Source organism: Chelonia mydas, chromosome 4, assembly GCF_015237465.2.
Source record: "Chelonia mydas isolate rCheMyd1 chromosome 4, rCheMyd1.pri.v2, whole genome shotgun sequence".
Taxonomy (NCBI): Eukaryota; Metazoa; Chordata; order Testudines; family Cheloniidae; genus Chelonia; species Chelonia mydas.
The window spans coordinates 40,612,896-40,638,669 of record NC_057852.1 but is presented as its reverse complement, the minus strand read 5'-3'; the positions used below and the strand labels follow the sequence as shown (position 1 = coordinate 40,638,669).

Here is a 25,774-nt window from a genome sequence, read left to right as displayed (position 1 = left end):
CTGTCTCCTTCCAATGTAGTTACCACTTTGCGGTATGGGAGAAAACAATAGGATGCTGGTTTAAAAAAAAAAAAAAAAAAAAGATTGACAGAGTGTGTCTATTCAGCCCACCCCTTCCAGAATTTATGGCTTAGTTTTGTTTATAGTGTTAAGTGTTTGATCATTGTTGCTTTTTCATTGTTATATAATGTTGCTTGGTAATAACTTAAGTTGTTATATGTTTTTACTTTAACTTGTCTTCTTGTGCTCTTCCCGCTCCAAAGCCTTCTTCTATCTATTCCCTGCAAGTCTGGCAAGTAGATAGCAGCTGGCAAGGTTATCCAAAAATCCGTGGAATAAGCCTCAGACATTTCTTCATTCAGAGCCCCAGCCCCGCCTTGTGGGTTTCTGTTTAGGGAGTAGGACACGTTGTAATACAGAAAATGACAGAAACATTCCATCACCTTCATGTGCAAGCACAAATAATTCTTAACACAGCCAAGTGGTCCTGAATCTTACATGTTATTTCCTGGAATGTAAAGGATCTCAACACTCCAATTAAAAGAAAAAAAAGTTTAGACACTAACAAGTTAGGTGGCAGCCAGGCAGGGGCTTGGTGGATCACAGTGGTGCCTAAAACTCAGACTTAGGGTGCTCAAGCTTGGCCTTCGGCACCTAAGTCTCTTGTGGATCTGGTCCTATCTGCCTAAATAGTTGAATTTTATATATATTTATTTATTTGGGGGTGGGGTGGGGGAGAAACCCATCTTTGTATACAGTGTCAGTTTAATTAGCTGAGAAGCAGACAGGCCAGGCTCCAAAGCTAGCTTTAGCTCTTATAATACAAATAAATTGAGGCATTGGATTCTGTGATTCATTAGGTATTCTCTTTGAAGAGGGAGTTGTGATTTTTGGCAGTAGTGGGTAACAAGGCAGCTATACCAGTGAAAGGAATGGTTTCTATTTTCTATAGATCAGCCAGTTTTTGGCCACTGCTGCCAGGATTATAGACTTTACTAGCAATGAAAAATTAAGCCAGTTCCAGTGTCTTATTTTCAATTAAAATTTAATTGAAGAAAATATTGTGGACCAAATTCTGCTCAGACAACTCCACAGACTTCAGTGGAGCTGCCCGGATGTAACAGTAGAATGTGGTCATATGTCTTTAGGGAATCTCACTTCTCACTCAAGGTTTGCTGTTTAAAGGGGTCAGCTGTGAGCAAAAGAGAGGGTGAGCAAGGAAAGGAAAGATCTGGGATGTGTGAACTGACTCCAGTAAAAGCTAGCCTCCGATTTTGTCTCTCTCAAACTGAACTCAACTTTATGAGTTTGGAAAAAGTGGGGCAAACATTTTAAAGATGTTTGTGCTCCTAACTTACTGGTTCCAGTTTGAAACAGAAGTCGGATGCCAAAATATCATAACACACATCGTTTTTAAGGTATTTGCAGCTGATTCAAATCTTAAGGGAAAATTGTCAGTTTTCCAGCCCAGTTGTCATAGCAAAGATGATCTGAAGTCAACCACTGATCTGTTTGAGGCTCACCGATCTCTCATTTTTTTAAATACAAAATAAATTGAAATAATTGTATCCATTATATAAAAAAGGTTAAATATTTAATTAACAAGACTAACTCATATTAGAGCTAGACTGTTTCCTGGAATAGAAGAACAGTGAAGCACATCTCTTGTGTTCTCTAATGTAGGTCCTATTTCAGCAAGGTACTTTAAGCATAAGTAAATCCCACTGAAATTTAATGGCCCAAATTCAAAGCTATAAGAAATAAGAATTTCTTAGCTGAAAAGCACTCTGGTAAACCTATCTTCAAACCTCAGCCTAGGAAGTGATCAGTGAGAATAGGGAATGTGGATTTATGGCTGAGGGGGGAGAAGAGAACAAACACCACACACACTTTAAAAATAAACTTATTTAAAAGTAAAAACATTCTATAAATAGAAGCCCCTTATCAAAAAGGTACAAAATAATCCTCAACTTTACATACATAGCTCTCTTATTCTGGAGACTCACCCGAATAGCTGCTTGTGTCTAATGTAATAGCTAAAAACATTTTGAATCAATACTGCGCCTGTATAGTATGGGACAGATCCTCAGCTGGTGTAAATGTTCATAGCTCAGTTGACATTGGTGAAGTTCTGACAGTTTACACTAGCTGAGGTTCTGCTCCCAGTGCTTATTTCCTTTGCCCCTCATTTCTGTGTTACTAATACTATTTGCTTAAAGACCTTTGTTGAGTCAGAGTTCAGTTTCTTTCTTCCTATGCCTTATCTGAGTCTATCCTAGAAAGTTAGGTCGACCTACATACATCACTCGGGCGTGTTAAGCCAACCTGAGCCCCATTCTTCTGTTGCCCTAGCTACTGCCTTTCAGAGAAGTGGACTTAGTACAGCGATGGAAGAACCCCTTCTGAGTTACCCACTGAGTATTCTCTGTTAGTGTGGTGCTCTATCCCTGTGGCTATCGAGAGTGGTGTAGAAAGACACTGGGCCTCTCCCAGAAAGTTGGTTTTAAAAAGCTAGTATGAAGCTTGTTAGAGAGCCTTGGGGCGGGGGGGGGGGGGAGGTCCTGTAAGAAGGGGGACCATTTCAGGTGAGCCAAGCCACACGATACCAGGCAAATGAAACCAGTCTAACTGTATCTTCAGACAAGAAAGGTTAATATACTGAACTGCTTAATATATAAATAATAATGCCTCTCTCTTGTAAAGGAGTTCCTCACTGATAGATCTCAAAGCACTTTACAAAGGAGATAAGTATCATTAGCCTCATTTTACAGGTGGGGAAACTGAGGCACAGAGTAGTGAAGTGACTTGCCCAAGATCCCAAAAGGCCTGTGGCAAAGCCAGAGATAGAACCAAAGTCTGCTGAATCCTTGTCTATTCCACACTGCCTTAAGATTAAACCTCTTATATTAGGGGTGTTAAGCCTATTGGCTCAACTACAGCATATCACATTGAAGAGTTAGTTTCAACCTTGGCAAGTTTGGGGTTTGTTTTCAAACTACTCTGCTTCAGGAAGTGACTACAGTATCAATGACAACAATAGATAAACAGTAAAGCACACCCCACTGCAATTTTAAGTGTAGCAACCCTCAAATTCATTCTTATCCTCAAGATTTTTAAATGAGAGAACAGAATTTAGGCAGGACCCATATTTCAGTCTCTTCTTACTCTGGTGGCTCAAGCCTCTGACATGTTAAGTCTTGTTTGATACTGAATCAAGCTAAAAATATGTCATGAAAGCAGCACTTCAACTGGCATGCAAGCTTGTTTAAAACACTGGCTGTTAAGTATGTAGCAGATTTGTAATAAGCTTCCAAATGCCAGGTGTTAGATTTTCACAGCCACATAAAGATTTGGCTAATTTCAAACAGAAGGCCTGATTGAAAAATGGCAAAAATGATCTCATAATAGGGGCTAATGAATGTCTGAGACATATGCTGTTACCAATTTGGGCATCACACTGTGTGGTCCTGATGCATTGCAACTCAGCTACTGTACATATGGGGAAGCATGGGACTGGAAGGCAAGATTTACAGTGGAAGGCCTAGCCCCGTCAGAGGTACATCTAAATCCTGAACGTTTCAAAGTACATCAGAACTAAAGCTTCACGTATGTAGAAAAAACGTCAAGCTGAAGTTTGAAAAAAAAGAGAGGATTACAATTATTGGGAAATCCAGTGGGAATGAGTGAGTCTCATGATTTCCTGCTCTATTTTCTCACTTTTACCATGACAGTTGAAAGGAGACATCCTCAAAGATCAGTCACGTGGCAGACTAAAACACTCCTAAAAATCAAGAAGTTAGCTTGGGGCTTGGAGTCTTTTGGTAGGGCGGTTGTGTATTTTGCCTGCAGGAGCTGCTTCTGAAGCAAAGTGCGCTGTGGGTTCCAGAATGAAAACAATATTTTTGAGGGCCAATCCTGCCCCTCAAACTGAGTATGTCAGCAGAACTCTGATCTGCTGAGTCTACGTACCCAGGGAGCACCAGTCAAATCCAGATGTAGGAGGTAACGACCACAGTTCTGCTCCATGACCATCTAGTACCACATCCCTTCAGAGGCCGACGCTTTAGGGGTGGCAGTGAGGAGTGATATTGGCTAGAGGTATTCCAGGGGATAAGGTCTTCCTGATAGACAGCTGAGGAATGCACATGGGAATGCCAGGTTCAGTGCCAGTGTGTATTACCTTCCACTGGCCCGTACAGTTTCAAACTTAATTTCTTTAATTGCTATGGTTTTATCAGGTGATTCACACTCCATCTTAAATGAGGCCACTATTTCATTTCTTCGAACCAGATAAATGAGTTCTTTAACAGATCAATTTTATTTAAATAAATAACTTAGAAATATTCAGTGGAGTTTTTAAATAAAAAATAACTAAAGAGAACAAATCAGTCAGTTATATGAAGGGGCATAACTTCTCAGGCTACCTTAGATGAATACTTAATGTTAATAAGTCTGGCTAAATAAATCTTGTTCTGTGTTACTATTTTTTAATGCTGAAAAGCTATTCAGTGAGGCTCAGTGGTCATCTTCTAGATCACTGAAGAAATCTGGGCATTTCACATCAACCTGTAAACCTCAGTCAAGGACACTGATAGTGGACAGGGACTCTGGCCAGAGGAGGGGAATGTGTCAAGACTGTCCACCTCTATGTTTTACAATTATTATAGAGCCTTTGAAAGCAGACAGTTTGAACAGCAAGGGAATACAGATTGCTTGGAGGGAGCAGAAAACAGATCATTCTTATGTTAATAAATTGCCATACTGGGTCAGATCAATGGTCCACCTAGTCCAGTGTAGCAACCTTCTGATAGTGGCCAAAGTCAGATGCTTCACATAAATTCTCCAGTTCTTTCCAACTTTTAAACATGGGAACAAGAACTGTTGCTACAGTAGCTTCTTCTGTTCACCTTCATTGACCTTTTCCAATTGGTAGATCCCTTTGCTTGGCTAAGTTCTGTATTTGTTCTGCTTCAGGCAAAACAACTATCATCAACCTACTTCTAGAGTTTATTTTAGAAACATTATCTGGAGTGAATGTTTTTAGTAAGTGACTTTTTGGATGGTCAGGTAGGTCATACACAGTGTGTGTCTGGTCCTGCAGATACTTGCTGGTATGAACAGTCCTTACTCACATGAGTGAGTCCAGTGAGTCAATAGGAATACCAGCCTAAGTAAGAGTTTGCAGAATTGGATTTTCTATCACCACATGATTTTAAAATGTCATAAATATTCATTAATTTGCAAATTTGCAAAAACAGGAAGGGGGATTTTGCCATTTGCCTTTGACTGTGCAGATAATTTAGTTTTAATATTACATTAGACACTGATTATTAAAATATTAACAAAAGTTTAACAAGTTTATATTTAATATATTTTGGGGGCATGAATGTTATGGTCCAGCTATACTTAATCCTGCCTCCGCACAAAGTTAGAGTAGAGTAGATGACCTTTTGAGGTATCTTCCAACCCTACTTTTCTAAGATTATATATTGTCTGGTCATAGAGATTAAATAGTTTTATATGAATTATTTGAGTAACTGATTTATTACCCTGGCTCTCTCTGTAATTTAGTGATGTGCAAAACCTGCTTCAGTTCCATATTCTTGAGTTTCAGCACCTCCACCAAAAGTTAATTTACATGGATTTGTGACAACTGAGATTCAACTTCATCCAACATGTAAAACTTGGACAAAACTGACAAATTTAGTTGGCTCTGTTGTGAAACTGCTGAGTTTCATTGTTTCATAAATGAAACCTTGGTGACAAAACTTGGGCCCCTGAGGGTGAACTTTTAATCAAATCCTCTTTCTGTCTCTGGAAGCTAGAGAAGTAGAAGATATGGCAAAAGATCCCAGTGAGCGTCAGGGTGGTTTTTTTTTTTTGGTTTCAGGCTTAAAGTTCAAAGAAAGATGTTTAGTTTGCGGTTTCATTATGAAAATTTCACACAGCTCTAGTGATATCTAGCATCCACTTGGTCTTGTACTTTAAGATCGGTAACTTCATGTTCCTGGCAATGGACGAAAAAAAACTTTACTTTTATATTTCTAAGTAGTGTTAGAAAAAACTGCAAAAACTTGTGGGATTTTTTCTTTTGGTAGTTTGAATAATGCCTGACCTGAAGGGGTTTGTTTATTTTTGAGGTAATTGTAGAAATTTCTAACTCAGTCTCATGTATATTTCACTTACAGCTCCAGTTTTTCCTTGTTTAAAAACACAAAGTCCAGGCAGGAGTCTCAAGATATGCATGTTTAATTCTGAACACATCCTGTGTGAAACATGATCAGCACATGAAAGCCACCAGACCACTCCTGTTTCTTTAGCCATTCCTAGCACAAAACTGAAATGCATTTTCAAGTCAAAAAAGGGAACACTGTACATTTACACAAGTCTCTTCCTCGGGCTGTTGGGAAAAGACAGGCAACCAGCTAATGAGCTAACAAAACTAAACATAAAGGAGGGAGATCAAAGAGCAGCGGCTTTAGACAGAAGGCCAGCTGGACACCAGAAGGAAATGCAGAGGGTTTTGCTGGCACTGATGTAGAAGGATATATCAGAGCAACATTTGCACGTGTACTATACCATACAAGACTATGAGCTAATGGTGAATAAGCTGGTTTATTCAAATATCATTTGCTATTTGCTAACTTGCATAGTATTACCATAATCTGATTCTTGACACAGTAGAAGTACTGGGCCGGATTCTGACCTCAGTTGCATTACTTTCAATCCAGAGTCACTCTGATGTCTTAAATGAAGTTATTTACAGTGAAAAGCTGGAGACAGAAATAGTGCCAAATAATGCCACTGAGACAATGGCAATACTTCTCCAGCAATTTCTGCATTCATTACAGTAAGCACAAATAATCATTTCACTACAAGAGCTTTTCTCTGGCTCTTCATCCCTCACATTTTAATTTTAGCCAGCTAGTAGTAAATTACAAAGGCAAAGTTAGGGAAGTGCATGTGAGAATTTTGTGAATGTCAGTTATGAGGAGCCTAGGCTAATTGTTGGGGATAGAAAAGGGAACAACTTCAATTTACAAAGGCGTTGTGGTTTCAGTCTGTTGACCTGTGAATCTGATATTTCGTTTGGGTTATGAACTGCATAGCTGGAGAAAAGTGACGAGTACAATGGCTGTATAATATAACACATTCCAGTGCTCCCAAGGCACTGCAAATAATTGTTTAAACCTTTCAGAGATCTCTCTCCTGCTTTTAATGCCGTACATTCATAGCTATTTTTAATTGGGCTACATTTAAGTAACAATGTTTTGAGTTTGCTCTGCTCCATCTCATGCCATAATCCATTATAGATCCCAAACAACAGCTTCACTTTCCAGAGTAACCAGCAAGTGACAAACAAAAAAACCTAAACCACCCACAGAAAAGTATATTGGAAGAATGTCCCAATCATAGCAAACACAAGTTCACCACAGACAGAGACGTTTATAAGATCACAGTATTAAATACAAATTTAGAGCAAAAGTAGTAGTATTTTTTTTTTTTTTTTTTTAATAGTTTTGGAAACTTAATGAGGACAAACTCCTTTTTTGACTGCCCTGCAAGTTCATCCCACTCATGTTTTTATAAGCAACTAACATTGCTTTATGGACCTAGGGTAACATTTTCAAAAGCACCTAGGTGACTGAGGGGCCAAAGTCCCCTTTTCAAAAAGTGATTTATACACAATTGAAAAAATATTAAATTTAGGCTCCTAGATCCCAGATTATTAATGGCATTTAAGCATCTAAAGATGCAGATAAGCACCTGGTGTTAATTTCAAAAGCAATGCGGTGCCTATCAGCATCTTTAGATACCTTTAAAAATCTGGTCTGAAGTGCATAAGTAACTTTTTAAATTGGCTTGCAATGGTCCCTAATAAAGTGACACCATTTGCTCACATTTACTATAGTAGAATTCAAGATGCCACAGCATTTTCTAGTGAATATGGACAGCTTACATTTAAAATAGATAATGTAATCTCTGATATTACAGTGTGGTATAGTAAATATTGGCACTTTATATCACGACTAGAATTACTCTTACGCCCCAGGGCCTAATTCAGTCCTTGGAGAGAATTTAAAGCTGAATTTACAGCATGCAGTTGGAAATCTCCAATGAGAGAAATTTTAAGTTTAGAGTTTCCATTTGTCCTTAATTACTGACAACATAAACATTAAGGGAAGCTTATATTGCTGATACCACTAAATTGTAAAAAGAGGAATCCGGAAGTAAATGTAAAGTATGAGTGAACTGTGAACGTTTCTAGTACCATTTCTTTCGACGGGGGAAAAAAATCAGCATAGATAGCACAATGTGAAGTGGTCATAATCAGAGGATGAGAGAAAGAGAAAATGAAAAAAGACACAAAAATGAGATGGACATATTAGAAGTCCTGAAAATTTGATGTACTGGTAGATATTGATTTTAATCTCCACAACTTCAATTTGTGTGACCTGAGGGTGAAAATTCTAGCCAAGATTCAAAATGAAAAAAAAAAATGACAGACATATGCAGGGCCAGGTACGATGCTTTCACGTACTCAAACGCACTTCCATTGAAGTCAGCAGGGCTATTTGTGCAATAAGATAGCACTACTCAGAGTGCAGATATCATAGTTTGGTCCATAGAACATTGGTCATCACAGACTTCATTCTTATATTTGCCCATCCAGCTTCATGTTGTCCCAGTTTTAGAATTATCTCAATAGCGTCTTAACGTTTTCAGTGCCCAAGGAGAAGGGTTGTTGTTTCTGGGGTTGTTGGTTTTTTAAGAAAAAGTTACAGAAAATTATGTTATGTCTCAGATTTCCCCAGTGAGCATCAACTAAAGAGAGGGTGTTCCCATTAATATCACTACTACCTGATTGGGTCTGTTTATGGTAACAGGCACACTTGGCAAGTTAGAGTTTGTAAAATCTCTCTTCTGAAGAGGCAATATTTCAAAAACAGATTCAACACTCTAAATAGGTTGAAATTTTCCATTGCCAAGCATTTTACAAACTTCACAGCACTTTTCAATGTTTGCAGTGAGAATTCCACACACTTCACTACTATTTTGTCCATCACCAGTCACACCCTTGGCCTGCATAACTCTCCCCACTTGCTTCTTCAAGAGGCAGACTTGCCTTCGTGCCTGACCTTTTCACACTTATAACAACCTTCTCCTTCCCCTCCTGGTCCATCCTTCACTTTCCTACATTTCTGATGTGACCAACCCCCCAGGAACAAGCTGTCACCCACCTCCCCAAACAGAAACCCAGGGCATACCTCATCTGTTGATGGCGGTGGGCCTCCTGCCACGGCTGCTGAGTCACCCGCAACACCACCTGCTGCCTCTGCTGATCCTGTAGAAGTTGCAAGAGAAAAATTTGGGTCTGCTGTTGTCACAAGTGGTGCAGTGCCTCCTTCATCTAGCTCTCTGCCACTGAACCACTACCACTTCCCTCCCTGATAGGAGGGGGTTCAGAGAGCCGGCTGACTACACCAGCTGTAACACAGTTGGCTGCCTCCCATCCACCCCCTTGTAGCCAGAGTGCCACTGCAATGCCATGCCTCTATTTTCTCCCTTCTTCAGGGCACCTTACATTCTCAACAGTCCAAAGGAAATTAAAACATTCCCCACCTGGGGTCCAATTTATCCTGTCACTAAGTACACACTGGTCCACCAGGGCCCAACCCCAGTTTAGTATCGCTCCCCCTTTAGTTGAGAGTTTTCCAGCCTTCTTTCTCAGAGCTGGGTCACAGTTCAGTCTCTTTTCAGGAACCAAATTCCTCCCTGCAGCAGTGTCTCCAAGCCAGCTGCAGCTCCTCCAGCTTCCGTTTCCTGAACAGTATCATCGCCTCCTCCTTCCCCAACCACAGCCACCTGCTGCCCTTTTATAGGGAATTACCTAATGCTACTCAGGTAAAGCTCATCCTGAAATCCGGGATAGCTTAGTCCCAGACTCTCCAGCCCATGAAGCAAGCCACCCTGTTACACAGCCCACATCCATGTGCAGACATTCCCTTGACATAAATGGGAAGTTGGCTGATACCAGAGTAGATTAGGGAATAGCCCTACATGAGTGAATAAATGACACATTGTAACTGCACTTATAAATACATTATGAATAAATGGGAGTTTGGTTTGAAAGCTACTGTTCAGCTACATTTCGGGGTTTTGATCCTGACCTAAACTGATCCCATGTGTTCCTGGAGTCCCCCAATATTAGACTGCTTAAGAAATCAGCTGTAGCTTTTGCCTTTTATTACAAAAGAATGAACAGAGCAGATGGGAAGCTATATGACATTGGTATCTGTTTAATCACATAATCCTAAACTATTTGATATCTTTTTAATCTAAAAGGTTTAAAATGAAGTTAAAGCTAGGTTTAGAAGAACAAAACCAGGATAAATCTCTGTCTGTAATGAATCTAATTGACTAATTGGCATCTGCTTGCAGTTTGCATTAACTATTCAAAGGCTCCAAAGCAACCAGTGTTTCTGCAAAGGAGAATGCTAGTATCTGTTTTATAGTTATAATTGTTAAGGGCTCAATTAATAAATCCTCATTGTCTTCTTTATTTAACATTTATGCTCACCAAGGCTTTTTGTATTATCCGCTGCATTCAGAAATAATATTCACATTAGTATTCCTTTAAGAGATGTGTGGATTATATTCCTCCCTTGTTGTTTTCAACCCATCTATGAACCTGCAGCATTGTAAACCCATGTTCTTGAAAACATCACCTCAACTTGCCACATTTTCAGCAATTATTTTTTCAAAACTAATACAAATTGGTATTTCCCCAGTTAAAGAGTGAGGCTACAGAAGGCTATTTCTAGGATTAAGATCCAATCTAGAGTTGACAGAGAAAATACTGGTACCTTTTCTAATGCATTATGAACAATAGGAAAGGTACAATACACACATGACTTCTTGTGCTAGTAATCCAAAAGGTTTTAAAATTGCAACTTGTGCTCCTGGCTCATGTAGCCTCCATTATTTATTTTTTTTAAAAATGTTCAACATCCCTCCTTTTTTACCCTCTCTTCCCTACTCCTTCCCTCCCAGTTTGTCCCTGCTTTTTCTTTCTTGCACGCAACTTTCTCTAGGTTAGCCCCAGCTATCCTCTTTCTTTTTTGCTCTTCACTCCTTGAACATCATTTCATTCAGTCCTTTTTCCCCACGGTCTTTATTTAGTTCTTTTTTTTAATATTCTTCATCACCTTTGGTGCTTATTCTGCTTATTTCCTTGTTTTCTCTGATTTTGTTGTATTTCTGAATTGCTTAGATGTACATTTTAACTATTTGCTTTCCTTTTGGGGGCATCTGTCTTGCAATGTGACACGTGTGGGCAGCCCCTGCACACATCTAAATCCCCACTGATTTCCATGGGACAGGAAATCTGTAGGCAGTCCTGTTTAGTTAGTTATTTGGCAATTGTGTGGGTTTATTTATTTATTTTGCTATTTTACTATAAAAGAGCCATCCAATGACCTGGCCACGTAAACTCAAATCAATTCATTGATTACTCATATCAAATCAAATAAACCTTCAGCAACAAATATAATAAAAGTTAATTAACCACCCCACATAATCCCCACACCATTGCTGGCCAGCCCTACCTAGCAACAAAGGAGAAAAGATGGACCATGCAGAATGCTCTGAAAGCTCACAAACTTGGGTTGGTAACAGTCCAAGGGGAGAAGCAAGTTCCAAAGACCCAGGGTCGTAACAGAAAACACCCAACCAGTTGTCCCAATGCTGGTCACTGGAGGTGGGTCCCCCTGCATAGATCAGACTGCAAAATCAGGATCTTTCAGCCTTTACACCAACTTGTAACCATCTGGAGGATCATGTCACGGTGTGAGGCATGCTATTAAGAAATCAGGCCCATCATTTGGTCTCCCCTGTATTCCCTTCCTTTCAATAAAAAGCAGTGCAACACAAAAGTACTGTAATTAACTCCACCACAGGGAGTAACCGTGAGTACTGTGGTACACCAGTCCCCTAGATGTCTAGTAGCATATTGAGTGTACCACATGCCCAAAGGCAAGTACCGTAAGCTCTCCAAATGCTAGGGCCTTTGGGCTGTAGCCATTGGTGGATCCACATAAACACAAAGTTACATGAATAACAAAGGCTTGCTTTGCTGGAGCCTGCCATAAACAAACAGTGCAATTACCCTAGGCAGGATTGCTTTAAGTTACAAAAAACCCACAACAACAGGTCCCAGGCCATCACCCAATTCCATCCCGCACAGGGCTACGAAGGTGGGAATTCTTCTCACTCTAGGACACTCCTACATAAGGGCAACCATGCACTGGCCTATAGATCCCACAACCTGAATCCTGTCCTTCAGCTTCATTCAGGCCCATCCATAAAGCCACCCCATTTGCATGCATCATCTGGCTATCCACCAACAACAGCTGCCACCGGCCCCTTTGCCAATAACTGGCTTCTTGCTAGCCTGGTTCCCAGCCCTTTAGTCCCAGCTGATAAGCTTCTTGGGCTCCTCTCCACAGCTAGCACAAAGGATTCTGCCTCCTGTTCCTCCTCCCTCCTGAACCAAGTCCCCATGACCTCAGGTGACAGTCATACTTCTCTTTCCTGGGCTGAAGGGATCAGGGAGTCCTGTGATGACTGGAAGTTGCTCTGGGGGTTAACACCAATACCCAATTAGGAACATCAGGTTTATTGCAGTATTAGAGGCCAAGTCATGCACCACCGAGTCAATGGCAAAACTCCAGCTGATTTCAATGGTGGGGGTAAAAGAGTAAACTAACAAGTCTGAGCTAAATAGTCCCTACCTGCAGATAAAATTCATGACTGAACGCCTCTGTTAAGTTATTCCTCCAACATCTGGGGATCATCAAAACACCTTGAAAAATGGCTCATCTTTTGGTACTTTCAAGCTAATGTATCACAGTACTAAATAAGATGGTGCAGAGTTCAGCTGTGTAGCACTGACTAAACAGAGGACCACCTGGTAGCTCAGTCAAATTGTCTACAAGTCAGACTATCAATATTACATAATGTCTATAACACCATAGGTGTACTTGGTGCTTTGCAAATAAATGAACAATGACAGGTTCCTGCCTTGAGTAGCTAACAGTATGTATAGACTTACTATACCTCATAATTTATGCTGCCTTGGCTCTGCTATATTTCCTTATCTTGTGTTTCTAGCAACTCTTTTTAACTGCTTATAAAAGGCAAACTTGTACTATCAACAATCCTGTTTATCTTTTAAAAAAAAATTAGTCACTAGGGTCCGAATCCTCCCATGACCTCCTCAGAGATTCAGATGTCCGCCTGCACAATGCTCATTGCAGGACTGGTGTAGAACTTAAAAAATTACACACACCATGGCAAAGGTTGTCAATAAAGAAAGAGGGGATGGGAATACAGATTACATTAGTTCTGAGACTGATGTGTGATGGATACATTTTGCTAGTGCCTGGGTTTTAAATTAAAAGTTTTGAGACAGTGTCCAGAATGTGGTTTGGAGTAGATCATAGAAATCACAGAAATATAGGGTTTGAAGGGACCTTGAGAAGTCATCAGGTCCAGCCTCTGTGCTGAAACCAGTAACCTAGACCATCCCCTGACAAGTGTTTATCCAACCCATTTTCAAAAACCTCCAGTGATGGGGATTCCTGAGTCTCCCTTGGGAGCCTATTCCAGAGCTAAACTACTTATACAGTTAGAAAAATTTCCTATTATCTAACCTAAATCTCCCTGCTGCAGATAAGCCAATTACTTCTTATCCTACCACCAGTAGACATGAAGAACAAGTGATCACTCGCCTCTTTATAACAGCCTTTATCATATTTGAAGAGTAAACATGCCCAGTTTTTTGTAAACTTAGCTCATAGGTCAGGTTTTCTAAATCTTTTATCATTTTTGTTGTTTTCTGATTGACTCTCTCCAATTTATCAACATCTTTCCTAAAATGTGGCACCCAGAACTGGACATAGTACTCCAGCTGAGACCTCACCAGTGCCAAATAGAGCAGGACAATTTCCTCCCATGTCTTGCATCCAACACTCCTGTTAATACACCCCAGAATGATATCAGCCTTTTTTGCAACTCCATCACAATGTTGACACACATTCAATTTGTGATCCACTAGACCTGCCAGCAGTACTACCATCTAGCCAGCTATTCCTCATTTTGTAGCTGTGCATCTGCGTGCTGTACTTTGCATTTGTTTTTACTGAATTTCATCTTGTTGATTTCAGACCAGTTCTCCAATTTATCAAGGTTGTTTTCTAATTCTAATCCTGTCTGCCAAAGTGCTTGCAACTCCTTCCAGTTTGGTGTTATCCACAGTTCCATACTGGCTATTCCTTACAACCATATTATCCTTTAGCCCTGGTTTACGCTAGGACTTTAGGTTGAATTTAGCAGCGTTAAATCGATGTAAACCTGCACCTGTCCACACGATGAAGCCCTTTATTTCGACTTAAAGGGCTCTTAAAATCGATTTCCTTACTCCACCCCTGACAAGTGGATTAGCACTTAACTCGGCCTTGCCGGGTCGAATTTGGGGTACTGTGGACACAATTCGACGGTATTGGCCTCCGGGAACTATCCCAGAGTGCTCCATTGTGACCGCTCTGGACAGCACTCTCAGCTCAGATGCACTGGCCAGGTAGACAGGAAAAGAACCGCGAACTTTTGAATCTCATTTCCTGTTTGGCCAGCGTGGCAAGCTGCAGGTGACCATACAGAGGTCATCAGCAGAGGTAACCATGATGGAGTCCCAGAATCGCAAAAGAGCTCGAGCATGGACTGAACGGGAGGTACGGGATCTGATCGCTGTATGGGGAGAGGAATCCGTGCTATCAGAACTCCGTTCCAGTTTTCGAAATGCCAAAACCTTTGTCAAAATCTCCAAGGGCATGAAGGACAGAGGCCATAACAAGGACCCGAAGCAGTGCCGCGTGAAACTTAAGGAGCTGAGGCAAGCCTACCAGAAAACCAGAGAGGCCAACGCCGCTCCGGGTCAGAGCCCCAAACATGCTGCTTCTATGCTGAGCTGCATGCCATTTTAGGGGGTTCAGCCACCACTACCGCAGCCGTGTTGTTTGACTCCTTCAATGGAGATGGAGGCAACATGGAAGCAGGTTTTGGGGACGAAGAAGATGATGATGATGAGGTTGTAGATAGCTCACAGCAAGCAAGCGGAGAAACCGGTTTTCCCGACAGCCAGGAACTGTTTCTCACCCTGGACCTGGAGCCAGTAACCCCCAAACCCACCCAAGGCTGCTTCCTAGACCCGGCAGGCGGAGAAGGGACCTCCGGTGAGTGTACCTTTTAAAATACTATATATGGTTTAAAAGCAAGCATGTGAAAGGATTACTTTGCCCTGGCATTCGTGGCTCTCCTGGATGTACTCCCAAAGCCTTTGCAAAAGGTTTCTGGGGAGGGCAGCCTTATTGCGTCCTTCATGGTAGGACACTTTACCACTCCAGGCCAGAAACACGTACGCGGGAATCATTGTACAACAAAGCATTGCAGTGTATGTTTGCTGGCATTCAAACAACATCCGTTCTTTATCTCTCTGTGTTATCCTCAGGAGAGTGAGATATCATTCATGGTCACCTGGTTGAAATAGGGTGCTTTTCTTCAGGGGACACTCAGAGGAGCCCGTTCCTGCTGGGCTGTTTGCCTGTGGCTGAACAGAAATGTTCCCCGCTGTTAGCCACGAGGAGGGGGGAGGGTTGAGGGGGTAGCCACGTGGTGGGGGGAGGCAAAATGCGACCTTGTAACGAAAGCACATGTGCTATGTATGTAATGTTAACAGCAAGGTTTACCCTGAAAGAGTGTAGCCACTGTTTTATAAAATGTGTCTTTTTAAATACCGCTGTCCCTTCTTTCTCCACCAGCTGCATGTGTTTCAATGATCACAGGATCTTCTCCTTCCCAGAGGCTAGTGAAGACTAGAAAGAAAAAAAAATGCACTCGTGATGAAATGTTCTGAGCTCATACTGTCCTCCCACACTGACAGAGCACAGACGAATGCGTGGAGGCAAATAATGTCAGAGTGCAGGAAAGCACAAAATGACCGGGAGGAGAGGTGGCGGGCTGAAGACAGGGCTGAACCTCAAATGTGGTGGCAGCATGATGAGAGGAGGCAGGATTCAATGCTGAGGCTGCTGGAGGATCAAACCAGTATGCTCCAGTGTATGGTTGAGCTGCAGCAAAGGCAGCTGGAGCACAGACTGCCACTACAGCCCCTGTGTAACCAACCGCCCTCCTCCCCAAGTTCCATAGCCTCCACACCCAGACGCCCAAGAACGTGGTGGGGGGGCCACTGGCCAACCAGCCACTCTGCCACAGAGGATTGCCCCAAAAAAAGAAGGCTGGCATTCAATAAATTTTAAAGTTGTAAACTTTTAAAGTGCTGTGTGGCATTTTCCTTCCCTCCTCCACCACCCCTCCTGGGCTACCTTGGTAGTCATCCCCCTATTTGTGTGATAAATGAATAAAGAATGCATGAATGTGAAGCAACAATGACTTTATTGCCTCTGCAAGCAATGATTAAAGGGAGGAGGCGAGGGTGGTTAGCTTGCAGGGAAGTAGAGTGAACCAAGGGGTGGGGGGTTTCATCAAGGAGAAACAAAGAGAACTTTCACACCATAGCCTGGCCAGTCATGAAACTGGTTTTCAAAGCTTCTCTGATGCGTACCGCGCCCTCCTGTGCTCTTCTAACCGCCCTGGTGTCTGGCTGCGTGTAACCAGCAGCCAGGCGATTTGCCTCAACCTCCCACCCCGCCATAAACGTCTCCCCCTTACTCTCACAGATATTGTGGAGCACACAGCAAGCAGTAATAACAGTGGGAATATTTGTTTCGCTGAGGTCTAAGCGAGTCAGTAAACTGCACCAGCGCGCCTTTAAACGTCCAAATGCACATTCTACCACCATTCTGCACTTGCTCAGCCTGTAGTTGAACAGCTCCTGACTACTGTCCAGACTGCCTGTGTACGGCTTCATGAGCCATGGCATTAAGGGGTAGGCTGGGTCCCCAAGGATACATATAGGCATTTCAATGTCCCCAACAGTTATTTTCTGGTCTGGGAATAAAGTCCCTTCCTGCAGCTTTTGAAACAGACCAGAGTTCCTGAAGATGCGAGCATCATGTACCTTTCCCGGCCACCCCACGTTGATGTTGGTGAAACGTCCCTTGTGATCCACCAGAGCTTGCAGCACTATTGAAAAGTACCCCTTGCGGTTTATGTACTCGCCAGCTTGGTGCTCCGGTGCCAAGATAGGGATATGGGTTCCGTCTATAGCCCCACCACAGTTAGGGAATCCCATTGTAGCAAAGCCATCCACTATGACCTGCACATTTCCCAGGGTCACTACCCTTGATATCAGCAGATCTTTGATTGCGTGGGCTACTTGCATCACAGCAGCCCCAACAGTAGATTTGCCCACTCCAAATTGATTCCCAACTGACCGGTAGCTGTCTGGCGTTGCAAGCTTCCACAGGGCTATCGCCACTCACTTCTCAACTATGAGGGCTGCTCTCATCTTGGTATTCATGCGCTTCAGGGCAGGGGAAAGCAAGTCACAAAGTTCCATGAAAGTGTCCTTACGCATGCGAAAGTTTCGCAGCCACTGGGAATCGTCCCAGACCTGCAACACTATGTGGTCCCACCAGTCTGTGCTTGTTTCCCGAGCCCAGAATCGGCGTTCCAAGCATGAACCTGCCCCATTAGCACCATGATGCATGCATTGGCAGGGCCCATGCTTTCAGAGAAATCTGTGTCCATGTGCTGATCACTCACGTGACCGCGCTGAAGTCGCCTCCTCGCCCGGTATCACTCTGCCAGGTTCCGGTGCTGCATATACTGCTGGATAATGCGTGTGGTGTTTAACGTGTTCCTAATTGCCAAAGTGAGCTGAGTGGCCTCCATGCTTGCCTTGGTATGGCGTCTGCACAGAAAAAAGGCGCGGAACGATTGTCTGCCGTTGCTCTGATGGAGGGAGGGGCGACTGATGACACGGCTTACAGGGTTGGCTTCAGGGAGCTAAAATCAACAAAAGGGGTGGCTTTACATCAAGGAGTATTTCAGGCAGGACTTCACGGAGGGTTCCAATAAGAAATGGTGCACCTAAGTTATTGTTCTTATTGGAACAAGGAGGTTAGTCTGGCCTCTGATTGATACATGGCTAGATTTACCTCGCTGCACCTTCTCTGTGAGTGACTGCAGTGTGACCTAGAGGAATGAGTCCCCTAGACAGGGGACGGGGGGAAGCAAATGAGTACAAAACAAATCTGGTCTATTTCTTGTTTTGATCCACTCCATCTATCGTTTACATCTTTGGCTGGCAGCAGACGGTGCAGAAGGACTGCATGCCATCCACATCTCATGGCTGCTCGGCAGAAGATGGTACAATACGACTGCTAGCCATCCTCATCTCTTGCCTGCCCGGCAGAAGATGGTTCAATAGGACTGACTGCAGGACTAAAGAGAATGACCTGGTCAAGTCACTCCAAATTTAGTCCCTGCGCCCATGTCTGCCCAGGCACTCCCGGCCGACGTGGCCAGGAGCACCTCAGACATGACGATGACGGCTACCAGTCGTATTGCACCGTCTGCTGCCAGAAGGCAATGGGTTGCTGCTACTGTGTAGCAATGCAGTACCGTGTCTGCCAGCACCCAGGAGACATACGGTGACAGTTACCTGAGCGGGCTCCATGCTTGCCGTGGTATGGCGTCTGCACAGGTAACTCAGGAAAAAAGGCGCGAAACAATTGTCTGCCCTTGTTTTCACGGAGGGAGGGAGGGAACGGGGGCCTGACGCTATGTACCCAGAACCACCCGCCACAATGTTTTAGCCCCATCAGGCATTGGGATCTCAACCCAGAATTCCAATGGGCAGCGGAGACTGTGGGAACTATGGGATAGCTACCCACAGTGCAACGCTCCGGAAGTCGACGCTTGCCTCAGTACTGTGGAAGCACTCCGCTGAGTTAATGCACTTAATGCACTTAGAGCATTTTCTGTGGGAACATGCACACTCGAATATATAAAACCGATTTCTAAAAAACCGACTTCTATAAATTTGACCTAATTCCGTAGTGTAGACATACCCTTAGATGCTTACAAACTGATTGTTAATCATTTGTTCTAGTATCTTCAGGTATTGAAGTTAGGCTAACTAGTCTACAATTCCCTGGGTCCTCTTTGTTCTCCTTTATAAAAAGTTCAACAATGGAAAGAAGTAAATTCTGAGGAGGGTTTTGATGGACAAGAGTGATGTGCATGGTACACAGGGTCAGAGATCAGGAACTAACAAGAGAAAAGACATGGATCTGCTTGAGAGAGGAAGAGACCAAGAGAGCAACAAGGACAACTGAGCTAGCAGAGAGCTGTATGAGGACAATTTCCTGAAAACAATGTATCTGAATTCTTCTCATATATTTGCATATTATAAATTTTAAAGGGGTTCGGTCTGTCATACCCATGGTAATAGAAACAAAATTTCCTTTCACTCATGTGTTTCCTGTTGCTTTTCTACTTTATGAGAATTGCTCTAAGTCTGGAAACAAAAAATGGTTTGTTCGGGGAAACTGTGAAGACAATGGGTTTTGTAAGGGTGAGTCATCAGCCAACTCAAATCATACTTTGTATTTGGCACTAAAAACAAGAGCCTTCATCAGACTTGAAAAGACTTTGTGGTGTTTCACGGACAAGTACTTGGTCATACCATCCCTAAATTATCAGGGCTGTTTTACAGTTTATGTAAAGATTGAAGTGTTCCTCATGAAAAGAAGAATCAGGAGTTGGTTGTAATTAATAAAGAGGATTCTTTATGGATGCTGCTGACTGCAAACAAACCCCTGAGATTCTCCCTGCTTCTCTAGCTCCAAAAAAATTAAACACAGCTTGTGTTGCCAAGTGCTACCACACAGTGTCTCACTAAGATCCAGCCATAACTAGCAGTCATGCAATGGGTTGTTGACTACATTTCATGTATCAGAAGACCTAGAATATCTCCTCAGATGAAGAATAGGAACCCACTGCTTCTCCCTGTGCAGGGGGAAAGTAAGCTGGCTTTTATATTAAAGACACATTGAACTTTAAATGGTCTCTACTATTTTAAAAGTTTCATTTTAAACACTCTGAATATCAAATTGACCTCCTTCTAATACCTTCAATAACAAGGTATGTCTCAAAGTTTAGTGACAGGAGCCCTTATGATTTGATTAGAATTTCTTTTCCATAAGATGTGTGCCTGAAGGCAGTATTTTTACTACTATGAGCAGAGAATTTGAATTTAATATAGTTCCTGGCATAAAGCTTAAGGATGGCTTTAGAAAGAGATTTTCAGACTTACTCGAGCCCTTCTTTCCACCCCCCTTCTCATCCCCACAGTCTTCAGTAAAGCTTGTGTGTCCATTTTGCTCCAAGAAACCTGTTCCTAATCTCCATTTGAACATTACAGCAAAACAGCCGTCTGATGTGCAAAAGGCAGTTGGCCCCTGATGATTATATAGAAACAAATCACAAAGTAACAGAGTTAAACCCTCTGTGTATTTAAGCAATAATGCAGCTGTTCCTGTTGTTCCTCAGTGGAACTTGTGAGCTTGGGTCAGCATCTCGTTAATGGTGGCTGTTAAAGTCAGGACAAGCTATGTTTATTTATAAAAGGTCCATAAATGATATCCTGGTTGTTCTTGCCATCACTGCAAAACAACAGCACTGGCATGCACAAGAATAACAACGCCCAGCTGAAAAAGGAGTTTAATGCTTCACCAAGCAGAAAGGAGAAGACTCTTTAAGGATCTTTATTCCTGTCATTGACCTGGTATAACACACTCACTCTTTATCAAGAGCCTCAGCATATGCATTACGTGCACCATGAAGTGTGATGGTGATATTGGTTAGAATTGATTTACCCCTGAAAGCTCAGCTCCATTCCAGCATCTGGTTTTCTGTGATGACCTGTTCCCTGACCCTGTTCCCCCTTTTCTACCCACTTAGTTGGTTGAATTGAGCAAAGCACAAGGAGCACAAATTATTAGTTTTCAGTCTAATATAGTGACTGTGGAAGATAGTTGTCACCAATAAAGAGTCATCATTTTCCAACTGTTACAACATGCTGATATCTGCGGTACCACAGCAATTTCCTGTTCAGCAATGATAGAAAAGCTAACTCTAATGAGAGTTCTGTGTGGGTAAGGACTGCAAGATTTGCCTTTAATTTTGCTTGCCTGACCTAAATTGAGTGCAGTCAAATGGTATGGTTGCTATCCATCTCAGTAATAACGGAGGTATACTTGCTGGCAGGACTTTAAAACTGTCCTGAAATATTTGAGGGCTAGAAGGATATCATCAGATCATGAGACTCCATCATATGTGATGATATCATGGTGCAAGGTAGTGATGGTTGTTTTGCAATATCATGAAGCAACACATTGCCTTGAGGACAAAGTATAAGAGTCACAGTCCTGCGTGTTTGGCCCTTATAGTTTTGTCAATTCACCTCAGTCTATAAATACAAGACCCTCAGTATTCCATTCCTATCCTTCTATTAAGCCTAGTTATGGTAGTAACATCAGAACAGATGGGCCTTCTCTGACCTAGCCTAGTTCAGGGATTTCCAATCTTCCCCTCCCCTCACCCTTTTTTACCATCTGAAAGATAAGAGCTTCAGCCTCAGATACTAAGAAAATAAATAGCTACATGAAGGATGAAATATGTATGTCTTCCTAAAAATGACTCAAATTTTAACCCAGAGCAATCAAGGGCATATAAAATTACATTATGATTTCATCTCTCATAATAAGGCTATATGTCGTTACCAAAATTTTGTGTATTTGCATCACTGAAATCCTACTGCATCTGCCCCAAATATTTATTTCCCTATTGAAAGAATCGTGGTCTAGCATCCAGTCTCAAGAGACCTGAACTGTAGGTTCAAAAGGTTTTGAAGAAGAAGGGAAAAGAGAGAGGGCAAGTGTTGTAAGAGTATCTGTTTTATAGCAGTCATGGTTGTCACAATAAACATGATTAATTTGCTCTTTGTCACCAAGCAGCCTTTTAATTCTTAGATAGTGGCAAAGATGAATTGTGAGCAGGTTTCATCCTTCTATAAAGCTTTGAATTTAAGGAATGCAAATCTCATGGTGAAAGAAGGTTAGCTGAATTATGTGCGAGTTACAATTTGACCAATATAGCTTTTCACAATAACCACTTTTACAGTGTCAGTCATATTTCTCCCTTTGCATTAGAGTCCTATTTCTTTCAATGGATAAAGAAAAAATTAGGCCTGCTCTTTTCCTTTCTCAAATGTACTTTAGTGAGTTAACATTGAATAATTAACATAAATCATTTTCCTTTTGCTGTAATTTATACAAATATATATTTTAGTAATCATTTGTCTTAAATCTGTTCTCATTCTGTCACCAACATTCTGACTCCCATAAATTGTTTGGATTTTATTTTTATTTTAATTGTATCTTGCAAGTGACTTAAAATCAGATAGCTATGCTGTTACAAAATGGATTCTATAGAAAATAAACGTAATTTATTTATTATCCTCCACTAGTTTCCTTTTCTTTTTATCTAGTGTTCTTATTTCCTACTGAAATCAGCACTGATTCAAACTTGTGATACTGTCATTTATTATTTGTTGAGTAATGGGCCTTATTCAGCTGTAGTTGCTTGTATGGAAAGACATTTTTGCCCAAGCCTAATTAATTTTGGCAAATTGACTTGCACACCCAGTTTTGTACCTCTACCCAATTTTTATGAGAGCGAGATCTAGTTATGCAAAGCTGCAGGTCAGGTCTATATTTACTTTTTTTGAATATCTGTCCTGCACCAACTATAAACTTTGCACTGGTACATGAAAAATCAACTTGCAACCCTTGCTGGCTTACACAGATGCTCAATAGGTATGCACATTTGAAGCTTAGCCTACAATACATATCTATGCTGTCTCTGTAAAGCATTTTGTAATAGCAGTTTGTGACTTAAGGATGCTTTGTAATATATATATTTACACTGGTTACCCTTAACAATTTGCTAAATTAGATAGTCATGAAAATGACTATGTTTTAATGCATTTGTGAATGGAATGGTTATTTAGCTAAAACTACAAAATCAACTGTTCCATCTGTTGGGGGTGACATTTTGGAGCTTGGCCAAATAACCTAAGAGCAGGAAAAAGATCTCTCTGAAGTTTACGACCGTGAGCAAGGCTTGCTTCTGTTTAATGTAGTTAAAGACCATGATACAATATCTGCAGTGTATATACTTAAATGTTTCAATTGGATGCACTATAAAGTGTTATTGTAAAGTGTTAAACACAACTAGCTGCTGCTTGGCATTTCCGATCTGATATTAGGATGGTCATTTAGAAGCCATAGTGGGGCTATTCCTTTCGTCGTCAGTGAATTAAATTAAATAATAGGATACATGACTTGCTTTTACTTGATATAACCTTGATTTTAACCAGTTGTAAAGGGTCAAAAGATATCAAGAGCATATCGAGATTTAATGCCAGAGCCAAATACCCAGTCCTCAACCTGCCCACCCAATTCTTGGTCTCATTAATGCATTAGTAACATTGTTTTTGTATGGGAAGATCATGTAGACTTGTCAGAGTCCAAGGAATTTCACCTGAAGTAAAGCATGATAAATAATTCAGCCGATTGCTGGGAACAAGAACTTCAAAACAGCATGTCGTCATTAAATGATTTCTGGTAGTTCAAAAAGAACTAGATAAGTTCATGGAGGATAGGTCCATCAATGGCTATTAGCCAGGATGGGCAGGGATGGTGTCCCTAGCCTGTTTGCCACAAGCTGGTAATGGGCAACAGGGGATAGATCACTTGATGATGACCTATTCTATTCTTTCCCTCTGGGGCACCTGGCATTGGCCACCATCAGAAGACAGGATACTGGGCTAGATGGACCTTTGGTCTAATGCAGTATGGCTGTTCTTATGTTCTTACTGTTAGACTTGGTTGCCAATCAATACAGTGTTTATGGTTATTTTGATTGTATTGTCTTCAAATAATTTTTAATTATCTGAATTGAAGAAAAATGTTTCTTCTTAAAATCTTCTTGTATTAAAGACAGTCATAATTTCTTTTTATAAGAACTTGCCAAAAAAGATGATCAAAGATGTTTACTACCTAGCTAAATTAATGAGAAAACCCTAAGCTAAAGCATCTGGATGACAGCAGAGCAATTGCTCCAAACATTAAGGACCAATTCATTCCCACTGGCAGACTCTGAGCTGCTGAATCACAGTTGCAGGCACCCAGTAATGGAAGGTTGTATGGAGTTGGGAGTGTAGCCGTGTAAGTTGCCTGCCATTCCCATTCCACTGGGGTAGAGTCTCAAAACTGCACACAATGATAGTCAGGGAGACAGCAGGGCTAGAGTGCCCAGGAAACATGCTCCACTCCCAGAATTTTTCCCACTAGGGGGCTGCTACCTCTTGTAGAAGCCCTGAGCAAGGGTGGTAGTAGTACCCCTGTTTTTCCTCCCAAGGAGATGAGTGCCTTTGGTCATGCAGCTGTCCTCTCAAGTGCAAGACTCTCAAGGCCTGGTCTACACTGGTGGGGGGCAGGGAAAATCGATCTAAGTTACGCAACTTCAGCTACATGAATAACGTAGCTGAAGTCGACGTACTTAGATCTACTTACCGTGGTGTCTTCACTGTGTAAGTGGACAGCTGATGCTCTCCCGTCAACTACACCTGCGCCTCTCACTGTGGTGGAGTACCGGAGTCGATGGGAAAGCACTCGGCAGTCGGTTTATCCCGTCTAGACTAGATGCGATAAATCAACCCCCGCTGGATCGATCGCTGCCCGTTGATCCAGCGGGTAATGCAGAACAAGCCCCACCCATTGGCAGTAAATCAAGCCCATTCAGTGTTTAGAAGAATGGGACTGAATCATAAAAGGGATAATTAGAGGATATTTTTAGCTTTTGGAATGTATGTGACAATGATATTCCCAGGCTATTTACCTGCCTTGTCATTCACAACAAATCAAAAACAGTTGAGTCTACCTTTGCATGACAAATGGAAAGTAGATAAACACAAATAGCATCTCTGCATTTGGTGCGGTATGGCTCATATGTCCAATAGGTCTTTTCAGCCTATTTCTAGAGACAATTGACACATTTTGATATTCTGACAGAAAAATTAAATTGTTCTTTTATTTACACAATGGATACTAAACTCTTGGTTGACAATTATTGTAATGCTCGGCAAAGGGGTATAGGTACATTTTTTGTAAGTAAGAGGTGTGGCTGAACAGCCTTAGAGACTAATTTTCTCTGTTTAGCCACAGGACACACAGTGGCATTCCAACTTCCTTGCAACATTCTAACTTTCAAATATGCTTTAACCACACCTTGGAGGAACCACATCTAACCAGTAAAATATTAATTCAGTCCCATGCCCATTCAGTCACTGGCCTCTTTGCAGACACTCGCACCACTGAAGGCAGTTATTGAGAGGTTTTCTATTATAAGAACACCTATTTCCTGAAAGGCACATTGGACTCACCAGTTCCATTCACATAACCCACCAAATATGAAAGGTTGAACCCCTTGCTTTAATGTATTTTTGAGTCATTCATATACATTTTATCCCAATGCTCCTGGAACCACAGTGGAACCAGAGATACATACTATATACTATGCAGCTGGGTTCAAAATAAAGACAACTTGCTGACCTTTCACCATCCATAAAAACTGCAGTAACACTAAGAGATAGATTGAGATTAAAATACCCAGTAGCACAATA

General features: G+C 41.7%; 1 long non-coding RNA gene across 1 annotated transcript in view; it reads right to left on the bottom strand.

Annotated features, from left to right (window-relative positions):
* Positions 1–6,301: 6,301 nt before the first annotated feature.
* LOC122465572 overlaps positions 6,302–25,774 on the bottom strand; it is an 83,196-nt gene continuing 63,723 nt past the window's right edge. The window contains exons 3-4 of the long non-coding RNA XR_006290510.1: positions 9,270–9,346; positions 6,302–8,752 (exon numbers count right to left, since the gene is read on the bottom strand). This is a non-coding gene — a long non-coding RNA (uncharacterized LOC122465572). The remainder of the gene's footprint in view (positions 8,753–9,269; positions 9,347–25,774) is intronic.